Raw genomic sequence first — 20,120 nt, 5'->3', positions numbered from 1 at the left:
AAGGACCCTAACCTGTTTGTGGCCTACGGTAAACCACGTAAAGGACACAAAATTTCTACCCAAAGACTATCCAAATGGGTAGTTAGTGCCATCAGGTTGTGTTACGAACTGGCTAAACAGCCTCTTCCCGAAGGCCTCAAGGCCCACTCTACTAGAGCGGTCTCCACGTCTTCGGCTTTTCTACAGGGCGTCTCCTTAGAGGACATCTGTGCAGCTGCATCGTGGTCCTCTCCTTCCACGTTCGTCTCCCATTACGCTTTGGACGTTCGTGCGAGACGAGACGCCTCTTTCGGCCAAGCAGTTCTCCGATCCATCTTCCACTGAAGTATGGTGAGTGTTTTCGCTTCTGCCTCTATGTCTTGGAACATGATCTGTTTTCTTATGTGACTAACTTTCTTCTTTTACCAGCACCCTCCTCCAGGTTACTCAGCTGGCTAGTCACCCATGTGTGGGACTGCACAGAGACCACGAAGAAGATAAACAGGTTGCTTACCTGTAACTGATGATCTTCGAGTGGTCATCTGTGCAGTCACACACGCCCACCCAGCCTTCCCCGCTGCTGGCTTCCTGTGATTGTTATTTAACTCTGTACTGTGTTAGGTCAGCGGCGGCTGGAAGAAACTGAGTGGAATGGGCGCTCCCCCCCCGCTCCAGGCATGCGCGGTCGCTGCCTGCTCCCCAGGGCGGGAGGGGAGCGCGCCAAAAGCGCTATAGGCGAGCTATTGGAACTCCGAGGAATGGATTCATTGCCTGCGGCAAGACCCATGTGTGTGACTGCACAGATGACCACTCGAAGATCATCAGTTACAGGTAAGCAACCTGTTTTTTTATTCTTTCTTGGGAGGATAACAATATAGGTCATAATGAACTTATTGTATCTATACCAATGCCTGAACAAAACCATGTGATGTAATTCAGCCATCAAAACCACATAGAGAAAATGGCATATCTAAGAATAATTAAAACAGTTCACAAAAAGTTGTTTGCATCTGTCAAGCAAAGTGATCCTGTTTCTAGTGGACCTGTCATTGTTTGCAGTAAAAATTCCAGCTTTTTGCTGTAAAGCCAAAATATTTAGGTAGTAGAGTGTATGGCTTGTCTATGAATGAATGGCTAAAGATTTTTACTGAAAGCAAAGGAAATTAAACTTCTCCATGTTCCAGTTAGGACTGGATGGCTTGGAAGTATAATTTATTCTTTCTTATGGATTGTTGCTCTTTCCTAAATGGAAACTTGTTGTGTCAAACTGGCCAGTGTAATACTGATTCATCACCAAAGTATTCCATCATCATCTGGCCATAATAGCGAAGTATCAAAAAATAAGGATGGATACTTTATAGGTGAGAGGTTAGCTATGTAAATTTGGGGGAAAGTGGTGTTTGATTAAAAAAACAACACTTCTATCCATTGATTCAAGGGGTGAGCTTAAAACTCAAAGGTCTTGGAGGTGCTCTTCCACTCTTCTTTGTTTTTGTTGATGATCTCACCCTTCTACAAGACATTCGCAGACACAATTAGTTCAGCATACTAAGGGAAAGTCTGAGGAGCTTAGACAAGGACAGCAGCCAGACTTCAGGAAATGAGTATATGGCAGATGGCCGAGCTGCAGAATACTTGATGAAGGTGCTTATATATGACCTTTGGCAATGAATTGAGTCAGATGATTTGTTCCTGTATCGTGTTTCTGCATACAACATCTTCATTGGTGCACTTAAGTTTTCAAACATGAAATGCATTAGTATAAGGAAAGTACCAAAGATGGAAGTTTGTTATCATACATGCAAGCTAGGAAATTTCCCTGCTTAGGATGAGCAGTAACTTTTGCTGACCTTGTATTGTACATGGATGGTAAGAAAAACACATGGGAAAACATTACTGGCTTTCACCTTGTCTTAACTGAAAAAGGGTCAGTCCATCCTTGGGGAAGTGTGACACAACTTCAGACTTATTTATGTCTTAGAACAAAATTGGAGTCCAGTAGCACCTTTAAGACCAACTGAGTTTTATTCAGAATTATGAAGTGTGCATGCACATGAAAGCTTACATTCTAAATAAAACTTTGTTGGTCTTAAAGGAGCTACTGGACTCCAGCTTTGTTCTGTTGCTTCAGACCAACATGGCTGCCCACCTGGATCTACCTTAGAAATGTCTTGTAAGTATCCTGTTAAGGACAAAGAATGAAACCTGTGTTGTTTCGCCCATGAAGTGATTTCACATGTTTTCTGAATGCAACACAAGTAATGTTTGATGTTGGCTTCTGTGCCCAGTTATGGTATGATTGCCTTTAGTCTTCCTGTTCAGATACCTCAGGTTAGCTACATTAAATATCTTAAAAGGCCAGCGGACATGGCTGATGGGATTCCCAGGAAAAGAAGTTTGTGAGAGATGTCAATAGACTCTCTGTGCCTTGTCAAATCATGAGCAATATGGATCATGTGGAACATAGAATTCTCAGTGTAGTCGCTCCACAAGGATTGAAACGTGTACTTTGAACATCACTGTTGGCTGCATACAGTGAGTGGTTGCTATGACATGTTTTCAGTGTCAGTAAACTCTGTTGTGTATTAGTAATGAAAACTGGGAGATGAGTGCATTTGTCTTTTAATTATACAGAGCTTCAGATTCCACTGATATCTTCTCTCATTGAGTCTTTGTGTCTCCTCCATACCTTATATTTAAGTACAGAACTGATAATAACTGGACGCAGACACACCAGTGTTGCTTTTATACATTTTTGTTCATGTGTACATGTTAACGGAGATTAATAAAGGAGAGAAGGAAGGAAGGGGAAGCTGCCTCCAGAAATCCCTGACTCAAGCACTTCTTGAAAGTTTGACCCAGATGGCTAGATTGATCTGAGTGCTGCCAAGCCACACAAGATGGAGATTTCATTAAAACCCTCATTGGCAGGGTTTTAATGCAGATCTTCCATGTCCAGTTTTGGGAAGTTACTGGAGTTAAATTATCCTTTGTAGAGGCAACATGCTCAGGTGACTTCTAAGGTTGCCCCCGTGTGATGAACAGGAAGTTCTGGAATAAGCATTAGTGACATTTTACTACTACTTTCCAAAATGTGTTTATATCAAAGTGTCACACTTTTTACTGCTGCCGTGGAAATTTACCTCATCTTTAGAGGCAGCTAATTTTTATCTTTATTTTGACTCAGTAGTACCCTACATAAGATGCTGTTTTTTGAAGTATAGAATTAGGAAAAGACTACAGGATTTGTTATATTGTCCTTCCACTTAGCACTGTGTGCTCCCTCCCATTGCTTAAGTTCTTCTGGTATTATTTTATCTCAAATGCCATGAAGCCCTATTGGTATTTGTACAAATGCAGCACCTCTGGACTGAAGCCTCCTGGCATACATGTAAAAGTCTTCAGGTTTAGAGATGAAGAAAAATGTGGTAACAGTGAAGGAAACCAAATATAATTGAATAATAGTTAATAGTGATACTTAACCTATCACTAAAATTGGCCTCTGTGTCACAGTTATGGATTGTAGATAATGTAAAGAGCATTCAATCTATAAAGGTGACTCTGCAGACCATGGGTCAGTGAACAGGCAGCTTGATTGGAAGTGCAGTAAAGAGCAGAACTGCTAGATGCTGTGTGTTTAGGGGAGATCAGCAGCTCCATTGTGGACTTATCCTGGAACTTCTGCTCAGAGGGTAGTTTTATTTTCCCAACTAGCTCTGTGCTTAGGCTTTTTAACTTAGAAGCCCTTGTTGGTTGCATTCTTACCTGCACTAGGAGACATTACTTGCAGGTACTTAAGTTAGCATCCTGCAACAGTCATTCTATGGGATATGAAATCAGTTAGTATAATTGTACTTCTAAAAACTTTTTAAAATCACTTTTCTGATCTCTGTGGTCGAAAGGGTTGTTTCCAAGGCTCCATTCCAAGCAAGGAAAATCAAATTAGGTTCATGTCTCTGAGATCAACAGTGAACATAATGTTGTTCCTTCCCTTATTTAATTGGTTAGTTGGTTAGTTTTATGCAAGTTATCAACAAGATTTTGTCTCAAAAGTGTTTTGCTGCTTGCCATAAATGCAGCCTACAAAGTCTCTATTAGAAGCAATACTCTACTTTTGTTTTGCTGACTAAACTCAACCAATATATTTCTCTCACCCCTCCTGTACCTTTTCCGTGACTGAATTTCATTATCCTTTTGCAATATTTATTTAAGTTTAGTTGTCGTCTCCATTAAAGATCTTTATATCCTGCTGTTCCAGGATGCTCAGGGCAGCTCATTTTAAGAAAATTCACCTTCCTCTGCATGAAGGCTGCTTTTCTCCTGAGAGACCCTTGCTTATCTCTGCCTAATTCATAGGGAGGCCTCCATGTAGCTAGTAGTAAACACAGCAGATGTCAAAAGGGTAAAATGTACTTTGTACACAAGCCAAGCCATTTCCAGCCATGCTGTTGTTTTAGCCCAGTGTGTATTCCTTCTGTTAACTCATTTTCCTTGCCTGGTCCAGGTTAGTCTGCCAGTGTGCTCAAATGATACACTGTTGCTCATCCTGTTTGCAAGTCCAGTGTTAGAGGCTGCCCATAGAGGTGTGCAAAATTTGTATGTGCAAATATTTTAAAAAAGAAAGATGTTCTTTACTTTCTGAGAAACTTGCATACTAAAAGGAAATGCATTAAAAAAGGAATGTTTATGGCCAGATAATTGTTTTGCTTAGGAGACCTGTGTGGAATAGAACTGTTGTGGCTGGAGAGAAATTGCAGACCTCTGAATAAGGACTTCTAAGGGTTTGAACTGCAGCAGAGTTACAATCAGACTTCACTTTCAACTCTGAGTGGGTGGATTGCTTTTTGGAATGAACTCTGATTTCACTAGCATAATTTAAAAGAATCACAGGGGAGAAGACAAACCGCTTCCAGACAACCATAAACCAAGGGCACAGTAAGATGCTTGAGGGACAGAAGTTCCCTATTCTTTGCAACTGGCTTCTTGACAATTCCATCACATTTCATCAGGGGCTTGTCAGAATGAGACATGCCAGATGCTTGTGGTGATGGGCATGCCATTTGTGACAGGGGCACAGGAAAGGAGGAGCTTGGTTCTCACTTTCTGTCACCTTACCAGAGCCTTTGAAAAGGAAGGCTTAGCCACAACATTAATTGTTGCTCAGTTCTGTATCAAATGAAGCCATTAAACACAAATACCTATTTAATTTTCTAGATAATGTTTTTTACAGTCACCGTGTGGTATGCTAGAGAAGGGAGTTATGGAACAACCTCCTCAGAGTAGTACACCTGGCCCACTCAATATTGACCTTCAGGAAGCAATTGGAACAGTTTTATTTAGGACTGCAGTTGACTGATCTAGTTTTTTATTTATTGGCAATCCTAACTGGATTTTTTAAATTGTGACTTTAAAACGTGTTGTATTTTATATATTTGTGAGCCGCCTTGAGTTCTGCTGGGGAGAAAGGCAGCTAGTAAATGTTTTAAATAAAATGTTCTTTTGTGCAGGGATGGTTTCAGAGATTGTCACGGTTAGGGCTCCAGAAGGGCCTGCTGTTGACCTTTCACTGATGTGAAGAAGAAGCCTTGCAGAAGAGAATGGTGATGTCACAGTAGCTTCTGGGGCAGTGTCCCATTTCCAGGACGGTGGAGCACACAGAAAAGAAATTTTCTGCAGCCTTGTCCATGCCAGTAGGGCTTGAATTGGCGCAAAGAAGTTTCTGGTTGCGCTCTACTCTTTCTTCCAGGAAGGGGTAGAGGCGCATGTATGTACAGAGGGAGACCTTTTTGCCCAGACTCCTCTCAAACTAGTGTGGTATAGTGGTTAAGAATGTCAAGCTGACTTTGATCTATAACCTTTGATCTATAACCTTTAATGTAATGCTGCATTGCCAAGTACTGCAACTGTTACTGTATTTAAGTGTTAATTTATGGTTTTTACTGTGTTGATGTTAAAGGAAAAATAAAAATTTTGAGAAAAAAAAACAATGTCAAGTTAGTATCTGGGAGACATGATTCAAATCCCCACGCATGCCATGGAAGCTCACTGGGTGACCTTGGGCCAGACACATACTCTCAGCCTAACCTACCTCCCAGGATTGTTGTGAGGATAAAATGGAGGAGAGGAGAATGATGCAACTGGCGTTGTGTCCCCATTGGTCAGAAAAGCAGGGTACAAATGAATTATTTTAAAAAAAATAAAATCTGAATTTTCATGTGCTTCATTTTATTTAATGTTTTAATCCACTTTTCCTTCCCACTTTGTAGTTTCCAGAAGCTGCAGTTGTCATGCAGTAGCAAGTGGCTGATAGGTTCCCACAAAGAGGCTTGGCAGCTAAGAGCTAAGCAGTATTAACATGGAAGAGCCCATGCTGCCTTAGGCCAGGGATCTGCTGTATCTAGCATTGTGTTTCCAACAGTAACGGGGGGGGGGGTTGGCAGGAATGCAGTTCTGGCTGGCCTGGCATCAATGTGTGGCCTAATATGCAAATAAGTTCCTGATGAACTTTTTCTACAAAAAGCCCTGTGTGAAACAATGGTTATGCCAGGCTGTGTGGTCTAATATGCAAATTAGTTCCTGCTGGGCTTTTTCTACAAAAAAAAAGCCCTGGCAGTAACTGACCAGATGAATCACAGCCTCAGTTTTTGGGAGAACCAAGAAGTAGAGTTCTAAGGACAGTTGAATAATTGTGGACTTTGAAGTGAAACATTGATTGAGCAGTTTCAGAGTCTTTTATTAGGGAGACCAAAAAAAGCATTAGCTGTTTATGTTTTCAGGCAGGCCTTGGATTCAGCAGGAGCTCACAGGAGTGCAGCTCCTGAACCTTTCTGAGGGTTTCTCCTCCTTCTCCCCACTTTGTCCATTGAATAGTAGGTGCAGCTGCATAACAATCCCTGGATTCCTTTGCACAAAGAGATTTCACCCTGGTGTTATGAAAAGTGAGTGGTTTTACTGACTGATTCATATATGTGTGACTTTTGCTAGCTCATTGGAAGTTCCTCAAGGTTTTGGGGGGGAAGGGGGAAATCACTTCCTCAAAGATTTACTGAGGGACCTACAAAACAAAAGTGAAAACTACTTTCTGCAATTCTGAACTTGTGTACAGATAATTTTGAAAAGTTGATGAGCGCATAGATGTTTAAAGACTTCTTAAAGAGTCTCATTACAAATCTTAGCTCTTAGTGAACAACCTGCAGAGTAAATAAGTGGATTTCTATAGCGGATGACTGCTTTGAATAGCATTTAATTAAATGTTTTCTGTTTTGCTGTGCCATTTATGTTTTTTTTTTAAAAAAAAATTCAAAAGCTTTATTACAATTTTACCATTTATGTTTGAAGGCTTTTTGATGAGCCATTGATGAAATAGCTCAGTTTGTAATTTTGTTCTTTGAATCTGCTGCTTGATACAGGTTCTATTTCTCCGTCTTTCCCATCTCCATATTCTAATTCACCAGAGATCAGTGAAGCGTTCATGTTTCTCTGAGGCAGATGACTCTTGCACTGGAATTCTTCTTCCATAGCGTTTTTATTTATGTATGTTTCAAATTTTGACATGTTGTGAAGACTTCCATTTTTAACATGTTTTTTTAAAAGGAAGAGTTGTGGGTGTTCTTGAGTTGACATTTTATAGCTGTCTTCTCCAAAGAAAAATTGGCACCTGTTGTATGTGGATAAACTTGTGGGGGTTTTTTTCCAAAACAAGATACTTAATTGCAATGATACTTTTAAAGTATGAAATTTAAACCTAGGACATTAGGCCACATCACTGTGACTTGTAGTTTCCTAGGGTCTTTTTCCCTTTCTGCTAGTGCATCAATGAATCTGTTTCTCTAGCTTCTTCTGTACAGTGACTCATTCCAGCCCACAGATTGTATTCTGTCTTATACTATAAGGGGAAGGGTGTTTCTGATATCAGTACTTGAGCATGCACAAGGGGTGTTGGTTTGATGTCGTGGTGGAAACACAGGGAATAAAAGAAGTAGCTAAAACATCTACTGCAGAAGAGCCCTCTGAGGTTTAATTAAAACTGAGAGGTGACCCACAGTCTTCAGAAATAGATAATTTTGCATGAACTGGGTTGAGGAATATAACAATCTACTTTCCAGTTCATGAGGCATTGCTCATAGTATACCAATCTGAACTGAACCCAAACAAATATTTGTTTCTCATTGAAAAGAACATTCCACCCCATTTTTTCAATGGTTTTGGTAACTAGCACAACTAATGAAAATTTCTTAACCACATCCTGCATAATATATGAGCATGTGTGGGGGGGAGACTTTTGAGGTAAATTGGAACCCAGAATACAACCAGTGTACTCAAGTAGAGGAATATTTTGCTTTGTACAGCAGGGAGTGCAATAGCCTCAGCTGAAAGGCCTGCAGGACGCTGAATTGATTGGAAAATAAGTTCTTGTTAAGGTAAAAAATCTGCTCTGGTGGTAGATTGAAGTTTATTGTTTAAGAAGGGGTTGGGGAAGCAGGCACCAGTTGCAAGATTCCCAGGAAAGGGTTAAGGTTTGTCATATTTTTCCAAGGCTCTTTTTTCTCATATCCTCCCTAGTAATTCAATCAAGGTGGCCTGCTTTCGAGCTATAATTCATTATTACTGGAATGCTACAGCAAAGTGACAAGTGAAATAGTGGCAGTAATAATAGTAACAGATTCTAATGTTGTTTTCACTGCTCATGCTCCCGTTGCATCATCCAGCCACCCATATTGACTAATGCAATTTGGGTATTGTTAATCCAGTTTGAGTAGGAATTCTGTTCTGCTAAACAAGATAGCAGTGCATGTAGAAGCTGGACTACCAGATTCCTTAGGGAGGGAGACAGTATTTTTGTCTCTGTCCTTCATTTGTAATTATTATAATATTTTATTTGCCCTTGATTTCCCAGGACAGCAAATAATCTCATTTTGAAGGACTCTGATGTCTTTGTGTTTTTCAACTGTGTTTCTGTAGGAGGATTGCCCTCTCTGTGAGTGCTGTGTGCTTCTTCTATAATGATTTTGAAGGACCTTTTCAACTAAATCTGCTTTGTTTTCCCATTCTTCTGCCACTTCACAAGCATATACCTGGCATCAAGAAAATGCATTGCATTGTGAGAATGTTACCCACAGAGAATCAGAGTTGGAAGGGCCATACAGGCCATCTAATCCAACCCTCTGCTCAATGCAGGATCAGAATCATTCATCCAGCTGTTGCTTGTAGACTGGCAGTGATGGGGAGCTCACCACCTCCCTAAGCAGCTGATTCCACTGCCAAAGTGCTCTTACTATAAAAAAATGTTTTCCTAATATTGAACTGGTATCTTTCTGCCTGTAATTTAAACCCATTATTGTGAATCATGAGTTCTGTATTGCTTGGGATGATGATGGAAAGTCTTCCACTGTCAAGGCTCAATACTATATAATTTCCTCTATTTTACCACTCTTTTTTGGATTGAACCATTCAATTAAAAATCTGTAATAATATTTTCTGGCTTAGAGGCTTCCTTCTCTCTGTCCAGCAGTAAATTTAATGAGAGCAGAAGACTACTGCGGGATTAAACAAAAAGTCTAAGTAGTCTGCCCCATGGCGCAGAGTGTTAAAGCTGCAGTACTGCAGTCCTAAGTTCTGCTGACAACTTGAGTTCGATCCCAGCGAAAGCTGGTTCAGGTAGCCGGCTCGAGGTTGACTCAGCCTTCCATCCTTCCGAGGTCAGTAAAATGAGTACCCGGCTTACTGGGGGTAAAGTGTAGATGACTGGGGAAGGCAATGGCAAAACCACCCCGTAAAAAGTCTGCCGTGAAAACATTGTGAAAGCAATGTCACCCCAGAGTCAGAAACGACTGGTGCTTGCACAGAGGACCTTTCCTTTCCTAAGTAGTCCATCATCCTACAGCGACCAACCAGATGCCTTTGGAAAGTCTGCAAAAAGACAATATCTCCCCTTCCCCAGATGTTGATACCCCAACAAAGGTGCATTACCTCTGAATATGGAGGGCCTGTTTAATCTTCAGGACTCATAGACATTAGATCTGTTCTCTGCTTCAATGGACAGCCTCAAGATATTGTAGGCAACATTAAAGCGACATATGGGGCTGGCATGTCTTCTGTACACATAAAGGGAGCTTTTATATAAGTTTATAGTTAGTGCTTGGAAGTCTCAGCATTTTTATAGTAGTATTCTACGTATTTTCACACACAAAAACGCCTTTCAAGATGTTATAGACCTGTGGCAGAAATGTGCAGCCTTACCGTTTTATGTAACTTGGAAGGACCCTTAGTCTGTTTGCCTCCGCATTGGGATTAATTGGAGTGGCAGACTCCATCTGTTATTATGCACATACTTGTATGACTGTGATAGAGAGCCCCTCTGTCAGGAGTCCCAACCTTGCTGAGCCTCAACATTTTGGGGAATTTTGAAAACAGATACTGCTACTACAGCAAAATATATCTGCCAAATATATCTGCCATGGAGGGAGGGACTAATTATGCAATGGCTGCCATGAAAGCCAGGCCCAGTCACAAAACATTGGAAGATTGAGCAAACTTTTATGAGTTCCTAGGACAAGCATCTTCCTGTGGTAGAGGCAGCTGTTTCCAAATGGGCACTCCCTCAGACACAAAGGGTAATGTACCCCCCCCCCCCCCGGGGATCTTCAGAGTTCCTCCTATTCCACTGAATCAGATGAAAGTCAGGATTGTCTCTTTAGAGAAGAAGCAAATGGGTTCCAGGAAACACGCTGTGAACAACATGTGCTGGCAGGCATGATGTCAGGGATCACTGTTGCTTATCCTGTTGCCCTTGCTGCTATTACATCAAAAGGCCACATTCTGTTGGGAGGCTTTAAAAACTAGGGCAAGCAGAGGGAAAGTTTGTAATATTTCATAAGGTCTCTCCAGGAGAAGCCTGTCTTTGAAGGCGCTCTTCCCCAGAGGCTAGCAGACTTTAAAGTGGGACAAAGCTGTCTTTGACTCCCCTTCTCTCTCTCCTCAGACACTATCCCCTGAATCTGTATGCTAGTTTGGCCACTGGTCTGTGTAAATCACACCCCCCTTCATTCTTAGCCAATTCCTTCTATTTTCCTACTCTGCTTTAAAACCAAAATGGAGCATTGTGCCCCGGGGTATCTTCTGCCTGGTTAATTTCTTGATTTGATGAATTATGGGAGAGCTACAAACACCATGTATCTACTATTTATTCCATAGTAGAGTTCTTTCTCCTTTTTACGTTGCAATAAAAGATAAAATTGTTTTAATAGCCTATGAAAAGAACATCTTTGATAAACTGCTCCATGAATGGTATTTCTGTTCCACACATCCAGATGCTTTACCAAGGCAAAGTGACTATTATGCCCCCATTTTTGGAGGAAAGGGAGCTGGGAGTGTATCTGTACCACTGTTTGTTTTAGGAATTGGTCCCCCTTGGGTGCCTCATCTGTCACTGCTGCTATTCATGCGCTGGGACCTTGAAGTATCTTGCTTGTTCAGGTGGCTAGCAGAAATGCAAAGGTTGTGCAGCCTGCATGGCTCAGGAGAGACTATTGTGGGACAAAAGGTACAATTATTTCTAATGCACATACAAGCATGCAAGCATAGTGGTGCATCAGTTTTACTGCCACCGTGTCCAGATCATGTGAAGTGATGGTATCGCTTTGCTCTGCTCTGGTAAGACCTCACCTGGAGTATTGTGTTCAGTTTTGGGCACCACATTTTAGGAAGAATATAGACAAGCTGGAATGGGTCCAGAGGAGGGCGATGAAGATGGTGATGGGTCTGGAACCAAGTCCTATGAAGAAAGGTTGAAGGAGCTGGGCCTGTTTAGCCTGGAGAGGAGGCGGCTGAGAGGTGATATGATCACCATCTTCAAGTACTTGAAGGGCTGTCATCTAGAGGATGGTGTGGAATTGTTTTCTGTGGCCCCAGAAGGTAGGACCAGAACCAGTGGGTTGAAATTAAATCAAAAGAGTTTTCAGCTCAACGTTAGGAAGAACTTCCTGTTAGAGCGGTTCCTCAGTGGAACAGGCTTCCTCAGGAGGTGGTTGACTCTGCTTCCTTGGAGGATTTTAAACAGAGGCTAGATGGCCATCTAACAGCAGTGAAGATCCTGTGAACTTAGGGGGAGGTATTTGAGTTTCTTACGTTGTGCAGGGGATTGGACTACATGACCCTGGAGGTCCCTTCCAACTTTATGATTCTATGAGATACCTATTAAGACCAGACAAAATGCTGTCATGGTCTGTTCTGGTGAATTCTGTTTGTGGTGGAGCCAGTTAAAAGCTTCTTCTTTTTTGTCAGTTGAACATGTTTCCAAAGAGATCTAAGTGGAGCTCTTGTAATGATAGAACAAAGTTAGGGTCTAATGGCACCTTAGCAGACTCCAATAGATAAGGCCATTCTTTACTTCTTGTCCCTAGCTGGCTTGGCTGTTTTTCTTCTTTGCTGAGAGATAGTTATTGCATTCCACCCTTGAACTAAAGGAACTAGGACTGGTAGAACACCAGTGCTTGAGGCTAGCTCTAAACTTCAAATTTAACATGCTTTGGCTTGTTAAGCCTTGTCAAGATTAAGCAATCTTGCTGTTTGAACTAGATTTCAAAGAAGTGGTGCAAGAGTCGGTAAACTCAGTGGACTTATAATGTTCTCACTAATTGTGAGCGCTTCCTTGTTTACTTCCTTCAAGGTCATTTATGTTTGACTTGGACAAAAAGACATTGTTGATTTCATTCAGATGCTTGCCTGTCCCTCCAGTGTTAATTATGAAGCTGTTTTTCTGAGCTTACATGGGAAGGTTATGTTCTGGCCATCTTAGGAGCAGCCACTTTATCCGTTGATAGATGGCTGTCCAGTCTCTGCCGCTCAACATCTGGCTGTGCATTGGAAGTCGCGGCTGGGTGGTTGCAGCAGAGCCAACTGAAGCTTAATCCAATGAAGACAGAGGTCCTGTACCTTAGCCAAGGTGGAACAGAATTGGGTACTCCGGATCTCAACCCTGGATGGAGTGCCACTTGCGCCAGCCCAGAAGGTGAAGAGTCTGGGAGTGACACTGGATGCCTCACTTTCTATGGAGGCCCAGGTCTCTGCAGTTGCCAGATATGCCTTTTACCACCTTAGGCAGATCAGACAGCTATCTTTCCTCTCAAGATTTTGCTACAGTGACCTATGCAATGGTCACTTCCTAGTTGGATTACTGTAACTCGCTCTATATGGGCTTGCCCTTGGGGCTAATCCAGAAACTCCAGCTGGCGCAAAATGTGGCAGCACGCTTGCTGACTACATTGCCTTTATGGGTGAGTGTACAGCCGGCATTAACACCAGTTGCAGTGGCGACTTGTTGAGTACCGGATTCATTTCAAAGTTCCAGTATTGACATTTAAAGCCCTGCAAGGCCTGGGACCGACATATCTGAGGGACCGCCTCTCTCCATATGTGCCCTGAAGGACTCTATGTTCAGTTAATCACCATCTGTTGGTGTCCCTGGCCCAAAAGACATCTGTCTTGCCTCAACTGGAGCCAGGGCTTTTTCTGCCCTGGCCTTGGCCTGGTAGAACATGCTCTGTTAAGAGATCAGGGCCCTACCTGACCTACTACCTTTTTGTAGGGCCTGTGTAACAGAGCTGTTCCACCAGGCCTTTGGGTGAGGCAACGGGCGTCCATAGTATATCAAGTCCGACCTCCCTTGCTGCAGTATTCCATCCTTAATTAGGTCTATTGATGTGGCATTGGTTCTGCTTTTATTATGACTTGTCTTCTGAAATCAAGCAATTTTAACTGTTTATTGTTTTAATATTTTAATTGTTTGAATTAGCTGTTTAACTGCTTTGGTTTTATTGTGATTGTTAATTTGCCCTAAGCCTGTTTGCAGGATAGGGTGGAATAGAAATCAGCATAAATAAATGTTTTGCTTCCACTTGCTTCTCACTTGGATGCTGCAGGGACTTCAACTAATTGGCTCTTTTCCATGGCAGTAATCAGGGTTGGCTAGAAGATGGAAGCAGTCATGGCATTTGGTTTATGGATGCCCATGTACACACGTCTGTGTTAAATGCCATCAAGTTGCTTCCAATTCATGGTGACCCTATTAATTAATGACCTCCAAAACGTCCTATTGTCAACAGCCTTGCCTGAAGTCTTTGGGAAGAAACTCTTAGAGAATCCTTCCTGTCAAACTGCAAAACGAAAGGAGAAAACTTCCCCTATTTTAGAGAGATTTAAATTCACCCATATGAAGTGTTCACAGGGGAATGCATGAAAACATTGGCAGGCATATGAGTTTTTTGTTCCTGCCTGGGATGCTGAAGCAAAGCCTTTTTATATTTCACAAAACTCAGTTCATGGAGGACAGGAAGTAAATTTTAAACTTTCCATATATTACTTCACTATGCACTGGTGCTTTCGCAAATTTTCTTCCAGTTGATCTTAAGATACTGGAAATCTGCTCAAAGCACTAAAATTTAGTTCCCCTAGCATATATAGGACTTCCACACAACCTGCTTACTTTATATGTGATATTTGTCTATTCTTCTATGCTGAAGTTCACAGCCATGGGGAAATGATACTACTACATACTTCAAAACTGTTACGTGAAACTTGTACCTGGGGCAAAAGTGTATGGGTTTTGTTTACCTTTACCACCAGGGTCCTTGCACTCATGTAGTGCTCCACTCATTACCCTGGGTATATCCTGGATGCTCACACACTAGGAACAGGAGGGTGTCTGTTGGAGAAGGGCTAAGGCTGTGTTCTGTAATTTGTGTGCAGTTTCTGTTCCTTTTGTCCTCCTGTCACAAGAGTTCTGACACTGTTCAAACCCATGTGCCTACTCCAGTGCCTTTCCATCAAACCATCTGTCTTCCGTCTAGTGGGAAACTCCAGTGTTAAATAATGATTCTATCATGATGCCAAAATTGAGGGTGCTGTCAAATACTCATCCCTGTTGGTTTGACTGAGAAATGGCTTCACCCTTATGTGAATTCAACTTGTGAGTCTTGATTTTTGCACCATTTTTAGTTCCTCATGTGACTATTTCCCATTACAATCAGCACACTTTCAAACATTTTTCCATCAGTCGAGTATAAGTTGTATGTAGCTAATTTGAGAAACAAACTAATCAGGAAATTCAGCACATAAAAAAGGACATGGTGTTACACCTCAACTAACCTTTTATTGGGGAATATTAATATTTCCAAGACCGCCTTTCTCCACATGTTCCCCAGAGAGCATTGCGTTCAGGGATGCAACATCTACTGTCCATCCCCGGACCAAGGAAGGCCAGGCTGTGTTCTACACGATCTAAGGCCTTTTCAGTGGCAGCACCTGAAATATGGAATGCACTCCCGGAGGCCATAAGGGCCCTGCAGAACCTCTCTCAATTCCGCAGGGCCTGTAAAACCAAGTTATTCCGACAGGCTTTTGGCACTTAAACCGGGAAAGACTGCCACCTACACTACTGAGATGTTGGAATTACTATGGGTTTAACTGTTAGTAAAAGACAATCCCGCCTAGGTAGTTATTTAACAGCATCATAAAATGGTTTAAAAATGTTTTTAAAATGTTTTTAATAGTGTTTATTGTTTGAAGTTTTATTGTTTAATTTGCATTTATTGTCTGAAACTTGAAACTGATTGTTAGCTGCCCTGAGTCCACTTGCGGAGAGGGCAGGGTATAAATTAAAGGTAATAAATAATAATAAAATAATAAATAAATATTTCTTAGCTCAAAATGGTAGGCCTACGAGGGGTGAGGTGAGCCAGGATCTCTGTCAGTGTTTACAGAGATAGACCACTGGAAATCCTTTGGTTAATTGATGGATTTTATTATAGGTATTGGTTTTCAAATAGTTACATCCTAATCAAACAATTTCAAGCATACAAGAGGAATACAGTGGTTAGTAATAAGTGTAGATGGCGGAGAGGTGATACAATACCTAGATCTTGCAGAGTAGGCTCAGTCAGAGGCCTCTGGAGGGAGATTTCTCTTGAGAAGGAGGGGGGGCGGTGAAGGCAGGAAGGGATTGAGGGAGGGGAGGATGCCAGGGAGAATGGGAAAATTCCTGGATGGAGGGGAGGGTGGAAAAATCTAATCTTGTCAGGTAGGGTTGCCTGTTTTTCTAGGGTCAGTTACCTCACATCAAGCGATTCAATTACCCAATGGGGAAGCAGAGTGTCACACCAATGGAAAATCAGGGTGTCATATGTTGAACGTCCAGTCAGAGATCATTGTGTCATAGACTCATACCCCAATAGAGGAATTTTAATTACACTGGCCAAATGAGTTTTTATGGCCCCTGATTCCTTTGAAGCTTCCCCAAAATTAGAGATTTCACCCTAAATGTCAACATGGATAGGCATCCATCAAGTGTTCAGGAGATTGGTTGACTTTGATAGCCTTTAGCAGTAATTAAAGAAAAATAGAAATTCTATTAGAAGTCAAATTCCCTGGCAGAAATGTGAGACCAGTTTAAAGGTATACCACACATTCACACAATATGGCCCCTTAAGCTTTAGCCTTTGTGTTTCCGCTGTCTTGCCCTGAAGAATAACAGAACATACATACAAACCATTTGTTTATGCTGCAGGGCTGTGGTAACCCTTATATTGTTTTTATGTTTTGAGAACAGGACTTGAAAGGCTGCCAAAAGAAGTGAAGGAACTTTTATAGCTCTGCCCACTACGTGTCCCTCTTTGGACCTGGAATTCTTCATTTCCAGGAGCAGAAAGATGGATGCTCTTTAGCCTTTCAGCACAGTGACTACATTTGCCCAGTCTGTGGACCAGACTTGGCATCATGCCAGCCTGCTTGGGGCCTAGAAGGAACTGGATTTGTCTCCCTTATGTGCAAGAAAGACCATTCCAATTCAAATGGGCGTTGCTGTGTCATATTAATATTCTAGGGTTACATGGCAATATCACATTCCAGGGGTGCATTGTTTGGGTTTTAGTACAGGGGTGTCTTTCTGGATTTCAGTGGTAAATCTCTCACTTAAAATAACAAAGCAAGAAGAGAATGCTGAACTTGCTGCCAGTATGTGTCACATTATGGCTCTGCACAAATATGCTGCATGCTTGGAGTGAATAATAGTTGCCCCCAATGAAGCGCTCAAGTGGCAAATTGCACCTGCCCTGCAGAGGAAGCCGTACTCTCTCATCATACATTTGGCAGTGCTGCACAATGCGGATGCAGGATTATGACAGATGCCTGTAGATCACACTTAAAACTGGTATCCTTGTGAGGCTAGAAGAGAGTCTGAGAGAGCCGAGGTATATATGCAGCCAGCTCAGTCTAACTATACTGTACTTAATAATGGGCAGAGAACATTGGCTAAACATTTGATCTAGCATTACAGAGCTAATAGCTATATGAAACTGGAGGAGAGAGAGCCAGTAAAGGGGAAGAATCATTGTTACAGCTGAGTAGGTAAGCTGAGTAGGTGGTGGGAGTCTGCCCCCCTGTTCCGCAACTGAGGGGGAAGGCCTCTGTGAACACACTAACTTGGGGAAAATGAACCAAGTCTGAGTCCAAGACTGTTTCATGTAAGCTTTTGTGTACGGCCAGGGACGTGGAGGAGGGACGGACGGTGGCTCAGTGGTAGAGCATCTGCTTATGAAGCAGAAGGTCCCAGGTTCAATCCCTGGCATCTCCAAAAAAGGGTCCAGGCAAATAGGTGTGAAAAACCTCCGCTTGAGACCCTGGAGAGCTGCTGCCAGTCTGAGAAGATAATACTGACTTTGATGGACCAAAGGTCTGATTCAGTATAAGGCAGCTTCATATGTTCATATGTTCAGCCTTGCCTTCAAATAGAATCATTCTCAAAATCATTTTATACTTTCTCCTTCTCTGGCCAAACATTGGCAGCTGTAAGTCAAAGCAAGCTTTGTATTTAAGCTTTGAAGTGTTGAGCCATGTGGTACTGTGAAGGAAATGTTTTCACTTTGTCCATCAACAACCATTATGGTTTGGTACAAGTTAAGGACAAGATTCACTGAAAAAGATAGTAATGCTAAGAGATTTGAAGGCAGTAGGAAAAGAGGCAGGCCCAACTTGAGATAAACTGACTCAAGGACCCACGGCCCTCAGTTTACAGGACCTGAAAAAGGATATTTTGGAGGTTATCAATTCCTTGGGTCATAGTAAGTCAGAAGTGATTTGACAGCACGTAACACACACAAGTTACGGAATTATAGTTCCTGTCTCTTACTAGCATGACAGTTCAATAATTTAAAGCTTGCTTCTGCTGATCCAGTGTGAAGAAACAAAAACTCAGCATATGCAGGACAAGAATCTTCCACAAGAATCAGTGATGCTCCCATTTTCCTGTCTCAATAAAGTGGTGTGCTAAAAAAAAAAAATCTGGGAGTCTTAAAGTCCATCTCTAGTGCCACAAAGTGCAGATGCCACATATTGCTGGATGGAAGAGGGACAGGATTTATGCTGAGTGTGTGAGTGAACATACACAGTGCTCTCACTTGAGTGTGCATGGTACTTTATTAACAGATATAGGCTGCCCATTTAACATATACAGTTACTATAGCAACTGAGGTTTCCTTAGCAACAGTGCCAGAAAATAATCCAGTACCAATTAAAAATAAACTGTTAGCAAGGGAGAGGGGGGCAAGAGTAGAATTTCTGTGAATCAGTTCACTTCCCTTATTGCTTTTTTTATTCCAAGGACTCCAAGCACTGGCAGAGACAAGGAAATAACCCTTTTCTTCTTGGAACCAGCAAGGAAGGTGCAGTGGGTCATGTTGCCACCTCTTGGTGGCTGAGGTTATTCTCTTAAAATTAATAAGGTGGAAAGTATCTACTCAGCAGTCTGATCCCAAGCTTTCCTATTAAAGCAAGCTCCCTAGAGAGAAGAGATGAGGGCTTCTTTCCTCTATATGTCATGTCATCTCATAGCACAGTGATCTTATCTTTATTAGCATACTGATTAAAGCCAACAGCAATATAGGCTCCAGGGGGACTTTTTAATGTGTTGCCAGGATGCATAAGCCTGGCGTGCTGTATCAGAACAGCAAAGTCCTATTATGATGAGAACTGCCTCTTTTTTCCCCTTAAGAATGATTTGTACATGACTTTCTTTCCATTTCCTCTCATGCATCCGATACTGCAGCATACCAGAATAATAAGAGTTAAAGGAGGTGTGACTTTTGAGGCTACACTGGGGATACCCTCCATTGTTTTTGAAGCCAGTAGGTTTACATTCAAGTCAGACAAGCTGTGGTGTGCATACCCAGTGTTCTGCAATACTTCAGAATTCTTCACCAAAAGGGTGATTAACACATGGAATTCACTACCACAGAGGGTGACATCAACTACAAACATAGACAACTTAAAGAAGGGACTGGATAAACACAACAGAGCAGAGGTCCATCAGTGGCTGTTAGCCACAGTGTATTGATGGAACTCTCTCTCTGGGGCAATGAAGTTCTGTATTCTTGGTGCTTGGGGGGGGGCAGTGGGAGGGCTTCTAGTGGCCCCACTGCTGGACCTCTTGATGGCTTCTGGGGTTTTTTGCCACTGTGTTACACAGAGTGTTGGACGGGATGGGACATTGGCCTGATCCAACATGGCTTCTCTTATGTTATGTTAGAATTTTGGTTTAAACTGTGATCTAAGAACCCTATGGAACCACAGCAGTTGTAACAATGTGACTTGTCTTTCTTTTTTCTTTTTTTTGGCGGCCTTTAGAGAGTGCTTTTAGAACCCTCACAAGTTGCAGTAGTTACAGCGTATTACATGTTGCATTGCCACTGTACGTATTCTTACAAAAAAATCATAACTAGCAGGAGCAGTAGAGGGAAGCTTATTAAAATCTAATGGGATCTTCTAGAGCTCAAGATAAACCTCTCAGTAATCTTCTGATTACTGCACCTGCTGGAATGGCCTTGGGTCAGCCATAGCTCTGGCAGAAGTTGTCCTTGAAAGGGCAGCTGCTGTGAGAGCCCTCTCCAGCCCCACCCACCTCACAGGGTGTGGGGGAGGAAGGTAAAGGAGATTGTGAGCCGCTCTGAGACTCTTCGGAGTGGAGGGCGGGATATAAATCCAATATCATCATCTTCTTCTTCTTCTTCTTCTTCTTCTTCTTCTTCTTCTTCTTCTTCTTCTTCTTCTTCTTCTTCTTCTTCTTCTTCTTCTTCTTCTTCTTCTTCTTCTTC

At 42.1% G+C, this 20,120-nt stretch overlaps 1 protein-coding gene and 1 non-coding gene across 4 annotated transcripts in view; both read left to right on the top strand.

Annotated features, from left to right (window-relative positions):
- IGSF3 (immunoglobulin superfamily member 3) overlaps positions 1-20,120 on the top strand; it is a 173,396-nt gene that overhangs the window by 138,933 nt on the left and 14,343 nt on the right. The gene's annotated exons all lie outside the window — the stretch shown is intronic.
- On the top strand, positions 17,539-17,605 carry TRNAH-AUG (transfer RNA histidin (anticodon AUG)). The gene has a single exon. It is a non-coding gene; the product is annotated as a tRNA-His (tRNA).

This window comes from Heteronotia binoei, chromosome 3 (genome assembly GCF_032191835.1).
Source record: "Heteronotia binoei isolate CCM8104 ecotype False Entrance Well chromosome 3, APGP_CSIRO_Hbin_v1, whole genome shotgun sequence".
In the NCBI taxonomy this organism is placed as follows: Eukaryota; Metazoa; Chordata; class Lepidosauria; order Squamata; family Gekkonidae; genus Heteronotia; species Heteronotia binoei.
The sequence above is the reverse complement of the archived record's forward strand: the minus strand, read 5'-3'. Positions and strand labels throughout refer to the sequence as shown.